The sequence below is a fragment of the Salvelinus sp. IW2-2015 genome, unplaced genomic scaffold (genome assembly GCF_002910315.2).
Source record: "Salvelinus sp. IW2-2015 unplaced genomic scaffold, ASM291031v2 Un_scaffold4283, whole genome shotgun sequence".
In the NCBI taxonomy this organism is placed as follows: Eukaryota; Metazoa; Chordata; class Actinopteri; order Salmoniformes; family Salmonidae; genus Salvelinus; species Salvelinus sp. IW2-2015.
The window spans coordinates 6,143-21,792 of record NW_019945554.1 but is presented as its reverse complement, the minus strand read 5'-3'; the positions used below and the strand labels follow the sequence as shown (position 1 = coordinate 21,792).

Genomic DNA, 15,650 nt, shown 5'->3' with positions numbered 1-15,650 from the left:
CTTAAAATCAGATTTTAACCCTAAACCACACTGCTAACCTTATGCCTAACATTAAACTAAGATCAGAAATGTACATTTCTGTTTTAATGACATGTTACGATAGGCCTATAGACAATTTGGACTTTGTGACTGGGTTTTCTAATAACCAGAGAGGCTAGGGGGAGGAGTTTACTCCATGTGCCTGTGCAAAGGTGAAGGTGAAAGTTGTGTCTCAGTATAGGCCTGAGGTGTAGATGGTTCTGTAAAAACGTGTAGATATGCACATATAGTGACTATTAGAATGGTTATGGATTTAAATCAACTATTTTGAATGTGAAGTGGAGGACGTGAAGACCAGTAAAGGTAAGAGGAGATGTCAGTATATTTKACTTTCCAAACTAGACACAACAGTCCTGTTTTAAAACAATGAGGACTGGAGAAAGAGGAAGTGATGTTTGTATCTGTGTGATTGAGCAACAGAGAGAATTTGATGAATGGTAATGATGTAAATATGAATGTTTTCTCTTTTTATTGCAGTTAAAATGGCAGAGTCCAGAGTTCATAGTAAGTCACCATTCTATAATTAATGATGAACTTTTTTTTCATGTATCTGGGCGAACAGAACTAAACCAACTATTGTTACAGATGACTTTAACATTATCCATGAACCTTTACTGATGTTTACATCAGAGATTTTTACTGTAAAACATATTTTGTTATTTCAGGGGGAATTGGCCATGTATAGATCCATAAAGTGAATTAGTATAATAATTGAAGTGATATTTAATGTTTTTAGGTTTGTTTAGTGTCTCTTGCACAATGGTAGACCTGGTTAGTATGAATGTTGAGACTTGGACACTGGGGTAGACCTGTTTTACATGAGTATGCCCATGGATTTCCCTGGTTTATAATGGGGTGTAGGGATACACAAGGTTCATACAGGTAATGGGGCTGGATGGACGTCTATTGCCCATTCAAATCCTTTCTGGCAACAACGTTTGTGGTTGAAACAAGAGATTGGGGCTGGGTCACATGTGTTGTATCACTGTAATATTAGTTTATCTATGAAATGATTAGTGTATACAGGTCAGAGGTCACAGGACTAAAACATGCTGATAACAGGGTTGGGGTGGTGCAGTGAATAGCTGGGATATAGGTACTGTTGGTGACTTGGGGAATACAGGCCTAAGGAAAGTGGGATAACAGGACTGGATAGGAAAGTAACAGGATGAGGTGTATTGGCAAAGAACTGCAAAACTGATGTTAAGCTTACTAGTGGCATAAGATTAGCATAGTGGCATGTCTGGGAAAGATGTGGGAACAAATGGAAATAATCTCATTCTAGATTGTAGCATCACATTCTTCTATGACATATATACTTTCCTTCAAATGAATCTGTCTGTCTGGGATTGTGGGGGTGTATTTAGAATTGACATGGTCCTGGTAGTTGTATATCTATTGTAGTTTTTAATTCAGCTGTGTTTATAAATGTACTGAGAGGATTTGTGTTCCTGACACAGATGATGTCATTATATGCCATAATCCAAGATGGCGTAGCAGTGTAGACGTGTTTCTTTAGTCTTCGTGTACGTTTGTATTTTTTCGTATTTCTTGTATATATTTTAACATTTTTTTTCTATCTCTTTTCGATTTTTAATTCGATCATACCTTCCGTAACCTACCTCACCCAATGTGATACGGAATCGCTATTTATTTTTAACTTTGGAACACTTTCAAGAACCCCCAGTAGCTAACCAGCTAATCAGCTACAAGCTAATTTAGCCATTTTTTGCCGCTGCTAGCAGCTTTTACCTTCTGCACAGACACCAGCCCTGTTATTAGCCTGGATATTACTCACACATTTACCAGCATCGGACTGTCTCTCGACAACAACGCCGGATTCCTGCCGTAATCCCTGAGCCACTACTTCTGATCCTCACAGCTAGCTTGCAGCTAGCGCAGCTAGCGCCACTGCACGAAGCTAGCACCAGTTAGCAAACACAATTCTACAATTCAACCTCTCTTTCGCCATTGCCATCGGCTTGGATTCTCTGTCGACACGACCACGTCTGGTCTGCAGACGAATACCCCATCCGCTGTGCCCTCAACCGGCCTCCGTCTGAGCAGACCCCCTCCGTCTGAGCAGACCACCCCCCGGGCTACTAACTTTTAAACGCCGCGTGCTAGCTTAGTGGAGGCCTCCCTGCTCCATCTACGGCTGCCCCTGGACACTATGATCACTTGGCTACATAGCTGATGCCTGCTTGACTGTCCATTAATTCACGGTACTCATTCTGTTTATTTGTGTTTTATCTGTCGGCTCTGTGTTTAACTCAGGATCTGTGTGTAGAATCCGACCCTCTCTGCCTAGTCGTCGCCATTTTTACCTGCTGTTGCTGTGTTTGCTGACTAGCTGCTGTTATCTCACCTGTTGTTTTAGCTAGCTCTCCCAATCAGACCTGCAATCACTTTATGCCTATATTGTATGTCTCTCTCAAATATAATATGCCTTGCATACTGTTGTTCAGGCTAGTTATCATTGTTTTTGTTTGCAATGGACCCCGTAGTTCCACTCTCCGTACCTCTGATACCTCCTTTGTCCCACCCCCCACACATGCGGTGACCTCACCCATTGAGACCAGCATGTCCAGAGATACAACCTCTCTTATCATCACCCAGTGCTGGGCTTGCCTCCGCTGTACCCGTGCCCCACCATCCCCGGTCTGCACATTATGCCAGAATCTATTCTACCACGCCCATAAATCTGCTCTTTTATTCCTTGTCCCCAACGCTCTAGGCGACCAGTTTTGATAGCCTTTAGCCACACCCATCCTACTACTCCTCTGTTCCTCGGGTGATGTGGAGGTAAACCCAGGCCCTGCATGTCCCCAGTCACCCTCATTTGTTGACTTCTGTGATCGAAAAGCCTTGGCCTCATGCATGTCAACATCAGAAGCCTCCCCTAAGTTTGCCTTACTCACCGCTTTAGCACACTCTGCAACCCTGATGTCCTTGACCGTGTCCAAATCCTGGCTTAGGAAGGCCACCAAAATTCTGGGATTTCCATACCCAACTATAACACTTTCCGTCAAGATAGAACTGCCAAAGGGGGAGGAGTTGCAATCTACTGCAGAGATAGCCTGCAAAGTTCTGTCATACTTTCCAGGTCTATGCCCAAACAGTTCGAACTTCTAATTTTAAAAATTAATCTCTCCAGAAATAAGTCTTCTCACTGTTGCCGCCTGCTACCGACCCCCCTCAGCTCCCAGCTGTGCCCTGGACACCATCTGTGAATTGATCGCTCCCCATCTAGCTTAGAGTTTGTTCTGTTAGGTGACCTAAACTGGGATATGCTTAACACCCGGCAGTCCTACAATCTAAGCTTGATGCCCTCAATCTCACACAAATCATCAAGGAACCCACCAGGTACAACCTAAATCCGTAAACATGGGGCACCCTAATAGACATTATCCTGACAACTTGTCCTCCAAATACACCTCTGCTGTCTTCAATCAAGATCTCAGCGATCACTGCCTCATTGCCTGTAATCCGCCACGGGTCCGCGGTCAAACGACCACCCTCATCACTGTCAAACGCTCCCTAAAACACTTCTGCGAGCAGGCCTTTCTAATCGACCTGGCCCGGGTACCCTGGAAGGATATTGACCTCATCCCGTCAGTTGAGGATGCCTGGTCATTCTTTAAAAGTTACTTCCTCACCATATTAGACAAGCATGCTCCGTTCAAAAATGCAGAACCAAGAACAGATATAGCCCTTGGTTCACTCCAGACCTGACTGCCTCGACCAGCACAAAAACATCCTGTTGGGCGAACTGCAATAGCATCGAAGAGCCCCCGCGATATGCAAATGTTCAGGAAGTCAGGAACCAATACACGCAGTCAGTCAGGAAAGCAAAGGCCAGCTTTTTCAAGCAGAAATTTGCATCCTGTGCTCTAACTCCAAAAGTTCTGGGATACTGTAAAGTCCATGGAAAACAGAGCACCTCCTCCCAGCTGCCACATGGCACTGAGGCTAGGTAACACGGTCACCACTGATAAGTCCGTGATAATCGAAAAACTTCAACAACATTTCTCAATGGCTGGCATGCCTTCTCCTGGCGACTCCAACCTTGGCCAACAGCCCCGCCCCCCCCGCTGCTACTCGCCCAAGCCTCCCCCAGCTTCTCCTTTACCATATCAGATAGCAGAATGTTCTGAAAGAGCTGGAAAACTGGCCATACAATCAGCTGGGCTTGACAATCTGATCCCTATTTCTGAAACTGTCCGCCGGCCATTGTCGCAACCCCCTATTACAGCCTATTCAACCTCTCCTTCGTATCATCTGAGATTCCAAGGATGGAAAGCTGCCGCGGTCATCCCCCTCTTCAAGGGGACACCCTGGTCCAAACTGTTTACAGGACCTATATCCATCCTGCCCTGCCTATCTAAGGTCTTCGAAAGCCAAGTCAAAACAGATCACGGACATCTTCGAATCCCCCTGTACCTCTCCGCTGTGCAATCCGGTTCCGGCCGGTTCACGGGTCCCTCAGCCACGCTCAAGGTACTAAACGATATATCCGCCATCGATAAAGACATTACTGTGGCGCCGTCTTCATCGACCTGGCCAAGGCTTTCGACTCTGTCATCAACCATTTCTTATACGGCAGACTCAGTAGCCTCGGTTTCTATTGACTGCCTTGCCTGGTTCACCAACTACTTTGCAGACCAGAGTTCAGTGTGTCAAATCGAGGGGCAGTTGTCCGGTGCCTCTGTGCAGTCTCTATGGGGTACACAGGGTTCAATTCTCGGCCGACTCTTTTCTCTGTATACATCAATGATGTTGCTCTTGCTGCGGGCCGATTCCTGATCCCTCTAGCAGACGACACCATTCTGTATACTTCCGGCCCTTTCCTTTGGACACTGTGCTATCTAACCTCCAAACGAGCTTCAATGCCATACAACACTCTTCCGTGGCCTCCAACTGCTCTTAAACGCTAGTAAACCAAATGCATGCTTTTCAACCGTTCGCTGCTGCACCCGCACGCCCGACCAGCATCACCACCCTGGACGGTTCCGACCTAGAATATGTGGACATCTATAAGTACCTAGGTGTCTGGCTGACTGCAAACTCTCCTTCCAGACTCATATCAACATCTCCAATCAAATCAAATCTAGAGTCGGCTTTTCTATTCCGCAACAAAGCTCCTTCCTACCAGCGAAACTTACCTAGTAAAACTGACTATCCTACCCGATCCTCGACTTCGGCGATGTCATCTACAAAATAGCTTCCAATACTCAACTCAGCAAACTGGATGCAGTTTATCACAGTGCCATCCGTTTTTGTTTTCTAAAGCACTTATACGACCACTACTGCGACCTGTATGCCCTAGTCGGCTGGCCCTCGCTACATGTTCGTCGTCAGACCACTGGCTCCAGGTCATTACAAGGCTATGCTAGTAAGTGCCGCCTTATCTCAGTTCACTGGTCACGATGGCTAACCCGTCCGTAGCAACGCCGCTCCAGCAGGTGTATCTCACTGATCACCCTAAAAGCCAAAACCTCATTTGGACGCCTTTCTTCAGTTCTCTGCTGCCTGCGACTGGAACGAATTGCAAAAATCTCTTGAAGTGGGAGACTTTTATCTCCCTCACAACTTTAAAAATTGCTTCCGAGCAGCTAACGATCGCTGCAGCGTACATTAGTATCTGTTAAACTACCACCAATTTACTACCTTCACCCCATACTGCTTTTATTTATTTACTTTTCTGCTCTTTGCACACCAGTATCTCTTTTGCACATGATCATCTGATGATTTATACTCCAGTGTTAATCTGCTAAATTGTAATTATTCGATTTATGCCTACCTCATGCCTTTTGCACACATTTATATAGACTTCTCTTTTTTTCTACATGTTTATTGACTTGTTTATTGTTTACTCCATGTGTAACTCTGTGTTGTTGTCTGTTCACACTGCTATGCTTTATTCTTGGCAGGTCGCAGTTGCAAATGAGAACTTGTTCTCAACTAGCCTACTGGTTAAATAAAGGTAAATAAAATAATAAAAAATTAAACATGAAATGTTCTCTCTTTCTGACAGATCAGTTTAAATCTCACCTCAGAAGACTATGTGAAGGCTGATGTTGGTGAAGAGAGTCACCTCCCCTGTCACCTCTCCCCTAACACCGAGTGCTGTTGCCACGAGATCAGGTGGTTTAAAGAGACAGAGTGTATTTACCTGTAATAAGAATGGCCAGGTGACAGAGAGGAGTGGCTATGAGGGAGAGTGAATCTGATCACCCAGGAGCTGGAGAGAGGCAACGTGTCTCTGAGGCTGAGAGACTTCAGGGAGTCAGATACAGGAGACTACGTATGTCAGGTCATCCATGGAGAACAGAAGACGGAGGCTGGAGCCTTTTTTATGGGTCAGAGGAGTAAGTGTTCTAGAACTCCAGTAATGTTTCTAAACACCTAAACAACAACAATAACAAACCAGTCTCTTTCCTGTACAGAAACTTGTCTTGTCTCATGTAGGTAGGAGTTCATAGTAGGAGTTACAGATGAATAGACTAGATTCATTCTGAATATCAACTAGTTACAATGCATATTACCATCACTGTGAGCTTTGAGCTGGTCCTAAAGCATTAGAACCATTCCAACATTACTGTCACGTCCCTTGATTGTCATTAGTAATGAATGTGATGAACACTCATACCCCTCTGATGTGTATCACATCACTATGGGATTTGAGAGGATAATGTGACAGATGGTGATTTGAAGGTAATGATAATAACTAATGCATTCTGTTTTACATGATCATTATTCATGACTCTCCATCTTGGATAATGGATGATCAGCATTTGTTGAGTAATTACATATGTCTGTTTTGTTTGACAGGTAGGTTGTGCCTACCAGAGAAAATATAGATTTCTCCTTTTGGTTTGGGAGGGAATGAGTCCTGTCTGGCCCGTCAAGTCTACACCAATACAAAGGACTTAAGTCAAAGTCAGGATGGACATACCCTTAAAAACCCTTAAAACATTGGAAATAAGTTCAAACAACAGTATTCTTTGCGTGGGTTTTATTAGCAACATAAATGATCAAACACATAATAATATAACAAATAATGAGCTCTGGTTCCTCCAGAAAAGTCCCGTACTTCAGGCCTCAAAGATTCCAGCCCAGTAAATGAGTTCAGTGAACAAGTGACCGTAGTCACGCAATGTTTGTCCATTTATAAAGTGTAGAGTACACCCAGACTCAAAACATACAATCAAAATATCAACTCTTTTACTACAAAACCATAAAGAATATCACATCTCAATAAGTCTTAAATCATCACGGTCTACATCACTCTGAAACTAATGAAATACCGTATGCAAAATAGTTGTAGTCAATCGGTCAGTCAGACAATCCAAACCGCCAACAGATCTCCAGGGAGAACAACTGAGATGTTTAGTCTAAAGGAAGCAATGAGTGGATCCGATCCTGGTTAAACTTGCGACTAGGCTACAAACCACACTTTTAAATACAACAAAACAAACGGAGTAAAGACGATTCAGAACTGAGGTATGAACACGTGGTGGCATTTTCCTGTATTACCAAATGAGGAGAGTTACAAACCACACACCAGTCAGAGTTATACTTAAACTTCCTCTTTAATAATATGAGCTTTACAATAGCCCTTTGACTTTCAACAATTCACTATCTATAATGAATTTTGAGAGTCACTACAGAAAAATACAAAGATCTTGTTACGGCTGATTTCCTCCTCTTCGTCTGAAGAGGAGGTGTAGGGATTGGACCAAGACGCAGAGTGGAAAGTGTTCATGTTTTATTATCAATAAACTGAACACTACACGAAACAAAATAACAAAAGAGAATCTAACCGACAAACAGTCCCGTGTGGCACAACTACTGACACGGAAAACAAACACCCACAAAACACACGTGAAAGCCCGGCTGCCTAAGTATGATTCTCAATCAGGGACAACGATTGACTGCTGCCTCTGATTGAGAATCATACCAGGCCGAACACACAAAATCCCAACATAAAAAATCACACATCGACAACCCACCCAACTCACTCCCTGACCAAACTAAATAAATACAAGAAAAAGGAAAAACAGGTCAGGAACGTTGACAGATCTTTATAGCAAGGTAACCTCTTAACTTTCATGACGAACCACGATCTTAGGATCTTTCACAAAGGGGACTTTGTTATTGATAGTCAATAGAAGTATCTTTAGCGCCATGAATTTGCATTTCGCTATACTAGAGGACCAAAAATTATCCGCTCAGATCTTGGTCCTCTAAACAGGTTCTAATTTGTTCCTTCTGTCGGTACTTGGTAATCATAGCTATTAGAAAAGCATGTAGCACCCTCATCAGGCAATAATCATTGTTCAACTTAGAATATCATTCAAGTAACCCCTCTTGACCCCATCCTGGTATAACTGTCCAGGATAAGGACAGACATTGGTGGAAGACAATTAATTGGTTCGCATTAATCGCATCCCTTCACATATAGTTTAGAATAGGTTTAAGACACATTCAATTGAGAAAGTTCATTCATGTTCCTTTCCTTTCTGCATATTCTGAATAGCACAGGGAATGTGAAAAGACAAGGCCTGACTACTACTCTTGGGCCCCAGGTTGACTGAGCTAGATGGCGGAAGAAGTGAACTGAACATATAGTCCCAAAGGATACATTCTAATGAAGTTTTCTCACAAGCATATTATGCAAAATAAAATTTTATTTATCTATGTTACAACAATTCCTGATCTCCTCATTTGCGTCTCCATCACTCAACCCACTTGTGAGCGCCTGGATGCTTAGTGTCTGGATACTCATGCTCTGCTACCACGCGCTCGAGCCGCGCACTATTGAGGAGAACAGGAGAGAAACTGAGACGGTTTCAGACTCTTAGGGCGTTACCCCCCCCCTCCGTCACAGCAATCTTCTCAGACTTGGCTTAACACTCACAGAGGGACCCGCCACCTTGTCTGGTAACCTAGAGGGCACCCACCTCTGTCTGGTCTACCTAGAGTAGTGCGCACTCCGTACACTCCTTCATCCCTAGGACTGTTCACATTGTAATGAATGTGGACTGAACATCATATCAATACTGGGATGTATTGGTATTCCGTCATCTAATTATGTAATGAGACAGACTCTAACTGAACATAATACACTAATGCCATTCTGTTTTACACTCGCATGGTGTATCTTAGTTGCATTAACCTCGAGGGTTACCGCTCTGCATCCTTCGTGATAATGGGATAACTATGTCAGTAGGATGTGAGGTAATCTCATATGTAATGGAGACTCGTGTCTGTTTTGTTTACTGAAAACCATAACAAAGCAAGAAAGCACAGTTAGTGTTGAATCTGATACTACTAACTCAAATGCTCATGGGCTATTTAGTGAAAGCGTGTGTAGACGTTGCGCACTTCAAGGCTACCATTAATCAGTTTTTACATTTATCAATCATCTCTCTCTGTCTGGCAAATGTTTTCACAAAGGTAGGGTTTGGCTAGAGGGAGATAGTCAAAGCTGTCTTCAAAGATTATCCAGAATTGGTCATTATAGATTCCACATCTCATATGTGCCTCTTAGAGGGTGTCAATCTTCAACAAGAGGGACCACTCTGTCTCGGCTCAACCCTAGAGAGAAGATTCAAATACGAATCCGCTTGAATTTCAGCCTTGGGAATGTTTGTTATATATGAGCATTAGTCATCTAGCCAGAACGGGGCTTCACATTTGGTAACGCTGTGCTTACATCCTTTCCCTAGTGGTACATTAGTAATGAATGTGATGAACAGTCTTCAATATGATAGTGGTATTTATTAAATAAATGGTAATGAGAGATATCAATGAAATGATAACTAATGTATTTGTTTTAATGTCATTATTATGACTCTCATTTGGGATCTGGAGTAATCAGAACAGGCAGTGTGGGCCAACCCGTCTCATTGTGGTCTGCCACGGGCTTTCTCTGGTGGGGCCTTAAGCGATCATAGAATTATTAATTCTAGAGGGACATTTTTAAATATATTTTGCCCACCAAATTATGTATTAATTTCTCCTCGTAGCAGTAAGTGAGTTATATCCTTATCATCTTCAATAGCGTTTCCTCTTGGTTGCCGCTTCACAGCCCATGGATTGAAGAGTTATGGGAGGGGCTGGTTTTATCGCTTAGATCTTTTATCAATATACTTCCAGCCATCATGTGTTGCCAGGGTCTAAATTGTCTCAGGCCTTCAGAATCAAGTGCGCGGCCATGCGCTTTGTTCATGTCTTGGATAAAAGCTGATGGTATAAAATTGTGGTGTAACCAAGAGGTCAGCTTAGAGTTTGGCTATTGTACGCTCGGAACCCCGCATTCGTGTCTTGATGTAACCTAGAGGTTGAAGCTGGAAGGAATTTTGACGACTGGCAAACAGTACTGGCCGTGGGAACACTGATGACTTCGGTGAGTCTGGCTCCAGTGATTTAACAGGAGCAGAGTTAGCTAGGACTAGGGGCAGTCTCACGTTTCATTTGGAATTGAGAATTACGCAGATATCTCGAGTAGGCAGGTCTATGGGCAGGTCTACTGTCGACGTATCCTATGAGGCATAATCATCACTAAGGCATCGTTGTGAAGACGCGCCACATATGTGCAGAGAAGGAGTGCGAGTGCAATTACCTTAAGAGTGAAGTTCTACATGAAATCTGAATCATTACTGAGTTTCTATCTAGAGACATACTTACTCTGAAGGGCGGAAGGTAGAGTACTGGAGGAGGTATTAGATGAGATGGTATACTGTGATAGATGTAATTACTCCTCTTTTAGAGCCTTGCATAATGTGGGTTATATATATAAATATATGAAGTTAGTGAGAAGTGTTTTCTGATGATCTGCATTTGGGGCTAGGCCCAAGAGAGAGGGAAATGCTGTCCTTCTTAATGACTTAGTGGCGCTATCGTACAAGGCGCATACCACTAGAGAGCTGCTGTTCTGATGATAGTCTGCATTGGTGAATAGGATGGGGTAGGTCTATGTATATAGTAACCATGGTAGTGCTGCCAAGGAAAGTAGCATTAGTGGGCTTCAATTTCATTGTCACTCGTTATGGTCGATTGGTTTTGACGACTGAGTTTAAGGGTTTCGGTGCTCATTACTTTTGATATACATGACGGTAATTTTGAATATTATATTATACATGAATCTCTTAAGCACTCTAACAAGCGATCAAGGCATATTGGCTGTTTAGAATTCATGGGACGGGCCTGTGAAGAGGTTGAGTTATTTTATTTAGAACCATTCCTTTGGAAACTACAATGTGTTGGCTAGCGGAATATATGTAGGGAAATTGGGAGTAATAGTAGAAGTATACATATATAGACAGACCTGTCGAGTAGCTCAGATACGATTGCACATGACTGCTGGGGTCTGGGTACAGCATGATGAAGAACATACCAAAGGACTAGATGATACGAAGTGAATGTTACACTATTAGTATTTAGAGTTATTTGAGTGTGTGAAATGTTGACTCTATGATTATATTTGTATGGTGAAGCATGGGTGGATAATATGTTTAATCTATTGTTAGTCGATGATAATACTTGGAATTTTAATAATAATGAATAGATACATTTCTTGATTAGATCATGTCTTTTGAATCAACTACTTGAGAACTGTCCAGCAGGAGGGAGAGTATTGGATCTATAGACTGGCTCTGAAGGGGCTGACTACTCTATATTGTGACTTGTAAGGAGAAGATCACTGGACTTTGTGCATATTATCAAGAATGGGAGGAGTGCCTGTATAAGTTATTGATTATGTAATCAAGATTAAAGATCTAACTGGCATGAAATCTAGTTAGTTGTTTCATGTTCTAATTTGCTGTATTGTTTAATTGGAATATTATGTCGTATTACATGTCAATTCTAGATATTAAAAAATTCATGTAACAATAAATTAATGTATTAGGCCTTTACGATATGATATTGGTTCATTATAGTTTAGAATTTATTATAATTGTTTATAACTCAGCTAGGGGAGGAAGTCGAGAGTGTGTGTATAGTGGCAAGTATTCACTCAGTATAATATGGTTAGCATGATTCTTGGGATGGTTAATCCTTGGATATATTGTTTATAATGTATAGATGTGTGAAGTGCTATATGTTTCAATGTCTAGGTTTGTTCTTATTTTTTAAGAGTTAGATTGCGTGAATAGCTATGAATAGAGAAATATCAATATTATATTGACTTTGATATTGCTGATATATATTTGGTTTACTTACTAGATATATTGCGTGAGATGAGATTATCGAATGACTATATGTCAATTAGGTTCGTGAAGAAGGGTAATTATTGAAGAGACTTCTATTAGTTATACAGATATCTATACATTATGCTGGACACGCTCTGAATGTAATGTTTGTGACGGAGTGGGAGAGATAACATAGATTGTATACATGAGCGAGAGAGTCCTAGAAATGATGATGGGAATATCTGAAACTCGTAACTCAATTTCGCTCGAGATCTTGTGGCTGTTAGGCCGTAAACTTGACTTCTGAGAGAACTAGTGTGCCCTCCCTTGTCTATAAGTTTCTACATATATAAATTAGGTAAGGAGGTGTGGCTTCATTCAATTTTAGTGTTATTATTGATGTTAGAGGATTCATAAGTTCTTGGTTGAGACTTGCGAGTATTTGTGCTAATGAGAGAGGGATGTATTGTACAAATATTCGGAGAGTTGCACTTATAGAGTTTGTGTAAAGACACCAGTTACGAATATAATATATTATTCCACTTTGAGATGGCTGAGTAATGATATGTCAATTGTAAAAGATGTGAGGAGTTGTATTTTAGGCTTATAGTATTCCTGTTTTTCGCACTCTGCTGTGACGAGAACGTTTAGTTAGGTAGAATTTGCTTGGTCTCATATTCATCTTGTTGATATTCTACATTAGGATATGTGATCAATTATCCCCACGAATATCCATCATATATAGAGTTGGTTGCGACATAGGTTATTTTGGCGTTATTCCACATTTCATTCAGGCCCTGGGTCTTACGATAGTGTCATTTTGGTAAGGGGATGATAGAGGCAGGACAGGGGAATCTTAGGATTCTAGGGAGCGTAGCATCTGTCTCCTGAGGATATGTTTCTGAGTTGTTGACCTGGGGTGGGTAAGTGTAGGAGCGTGTGTAAAGGGCAACTTAGATAGAGAGAGATGTGTGGACAACGTGGCAACAGGGTGAACGTGTCTTACACAAGTTATTCATCAGGAATATCCATGTTATGGCTTATATGGCGGCTTGTATGCTGCCTCTTTTTATCTTTTATCTTATTATAAATCTGCTTGTGAATGAGTGCTCAATAGAGGTGAAAGTGGGGGTTGTTGATGGAGACTGTAGTATGAGGGAGACAGCTAATACGGAACATGTAGATTGGATGGGAGCTGAAAATTGTAACTTTAGTGCAAATATTTTTGGCTCGGAATTAATGACGTATCGTTTAATAATAAGCTAGGAGGCACAAGTGGTTATGATTTATTAGGATAGTTTGGGGCATATTAATCAAGAAGTGGCGCGTTTTGTTGTGAAGTGAAATTGTGTATAGAGATGTAAAGATATATGTAGATGCTCTTTGTTGGAACACTATATGTGAGTGTTGGAGTTGCGTGCAGGTTTGTGTCACGTGCTCAGATGCTAGGGTCTAGTCTACTTTTGTGGTGATGAGCATAAGGAGCGGAGAGCGAGTAAGGGCATTAAGTATTAGAACGTTCTCTCGGTTTGTTGGTTTTCATGAGATAGTGCATGGTGAGCTTGCTAATTGCGAGACGTAAGTAATTAAATGAGTGAAGCGATGGAGGCACAGGAATGGGGATCTAGTTGCTACCAATGTATTGTAGCATATTCGCTGTTTTTATTGTTCTTTCACTCGATACAGTCTCTAAATAGCCAGAGATCATTGTGTTGGGATGTGCTGTAGTAGAGTATTACTCGCTGGAAAGAGATCTTGTGGTTTGCCAATTTTTAAGTAATTAGGTCATGGATAAAAGGTGTCGTGGGGTTGTCTAATTGTGGCACGGAGGGTGTTTCACCGTATAGGCTATAAAAGATCTTGTACGGATGTGCTGTTATCATAGAGAATTGCACAGTACACGCAGGTGTTTTCTCTTGATGATTTGGGATTCTTTGTTCTATTGAGTATTGATAATTAGTGGTGTGTGTGCAGTTAGGATGTAGGACTGTGGATGAAATGATGTGAAGGTTATGTCGCATTGTTTGTTGAAAATATTTTTTATTATTGTGGTAGGGTATTCCTAGTGGCAAGTGATTAGTGATACCGTTTCGCTTTAGCGATGAATCGCCTTATTCTCATATCTTGGGCAGGGAGGCAGCAAGATCTCATTAATTCGATTGCGTAATGTCTGATCTAGTATGCGCATAATACATGGAAACTCGTTAGAGTCATTGACTCTCGGAGGCTTAACTAGTCACGCTTTTGGTTGGGCTTATCATACGTGTTGGCTGTAATGGTATTCTTTGTGTGCGTTTCGTTCCCATGAGATAGTATGGTGGCTATGCAGAACGGGGGTGATAACTGCTTTTGTTGGGGCTAGGTATTAAGAAAGTTATTCCTGTCGTTCTTGAGATTGTATTTTTCTTGTCAGTCTTTTATAGCTTTGTTATTGTAGTTTATGGTGTGTGCTATTGATAACATGTGAGTCAATGATATAGCTCTTTGTAAGAATAGCTGGGTGAGCTTCAGTGGGTGGGCGTTGTTCGGGACTGGTGTGATTAATGTTTATGGTGAGGAATTGTAAGTAAAGTATATGGATCTGTGTTTGGATTTTAATGGCGTAGCTTTTTTGGGTCTGGTTATTGCATTACTTAATTCAGTCCATGGGTTGCAGTCACCATCTCGGTTGTTGTTGATTAGGATGATCATACCTTTGTGTGGAGGGGATGGGTTGACTTGGAGATGGGATAGTGTTTGGTGGGGATTAGTTATGTTTTCCCGTGTCAGGTAGTTTGTGCCACACCGGGACTGTTTTGTCGGCGCGGGTGATTATTACAGATTTCTTTGGTATATTTATGTTTGCGTGGTAGCTTGTATTAAGTTATTATTGGATTAATGTCATGTAAAGTGACTGAAAGCTCGATCGTTTTGTGCAGCTAGTCTGGCGTCTTGGTCAAATGCTTATATCTAACATTCATTCCGTGTGAGAGTTCTCGGTGCAAGCAGGTTAACTGATGCGATGGAGAGAGACATAAATATCCGTGTTTTAACTAGATAGTTGTAATTCATGATATTCGTAACAAAGATCTTTTGGTAATTTAATTTAACCGTCTCGTAAGTGGATCATCAAGAAATTCAGAGTACTAATAGAATATAAGTGAATAGTGATTGAAAGTAAAAGCATTAGTGTCAAAGGGGCTCATATGTGTAAGCTCATATATGTTGTTAAAGGAGCGCAAGCTCTAAGTATATCATTGACTAGTGGCTTTGTGATGGGTTTTGTAACTCTCTCATTTGGTAATTACATGGAAAATCGCGCAAGAGAGATATTCTATCTGTGTTCTATATTTTATTAGCTGTCTCTGAAATACGTCTTTTTACTCCGTTTGTTTTGTTGTATTTTTAAAAGTGTGGCTTTGTAAGCTAGTC

General features: G+C 41.6%; 1 long non-coding RNA gene across 1 annotated transcript; it reads left to right on the top strand.

Annotated features, from left to right (window-relative positions):
- On the top strand, positions 1–6,157 carry LOC112077107 (uncharacterized). Its single transcript, XR_011478036.1, has 3 exons — positions 1–342; positions 517–547; positions 6,082–6,157. It is a non-coding gene; the product is annotated as an uncharacterized lncRNA (long non-coding RNA).
- The last annotated feature ends 9,493 nt before the right edge of the window (positions 6,158–15,650 follow it).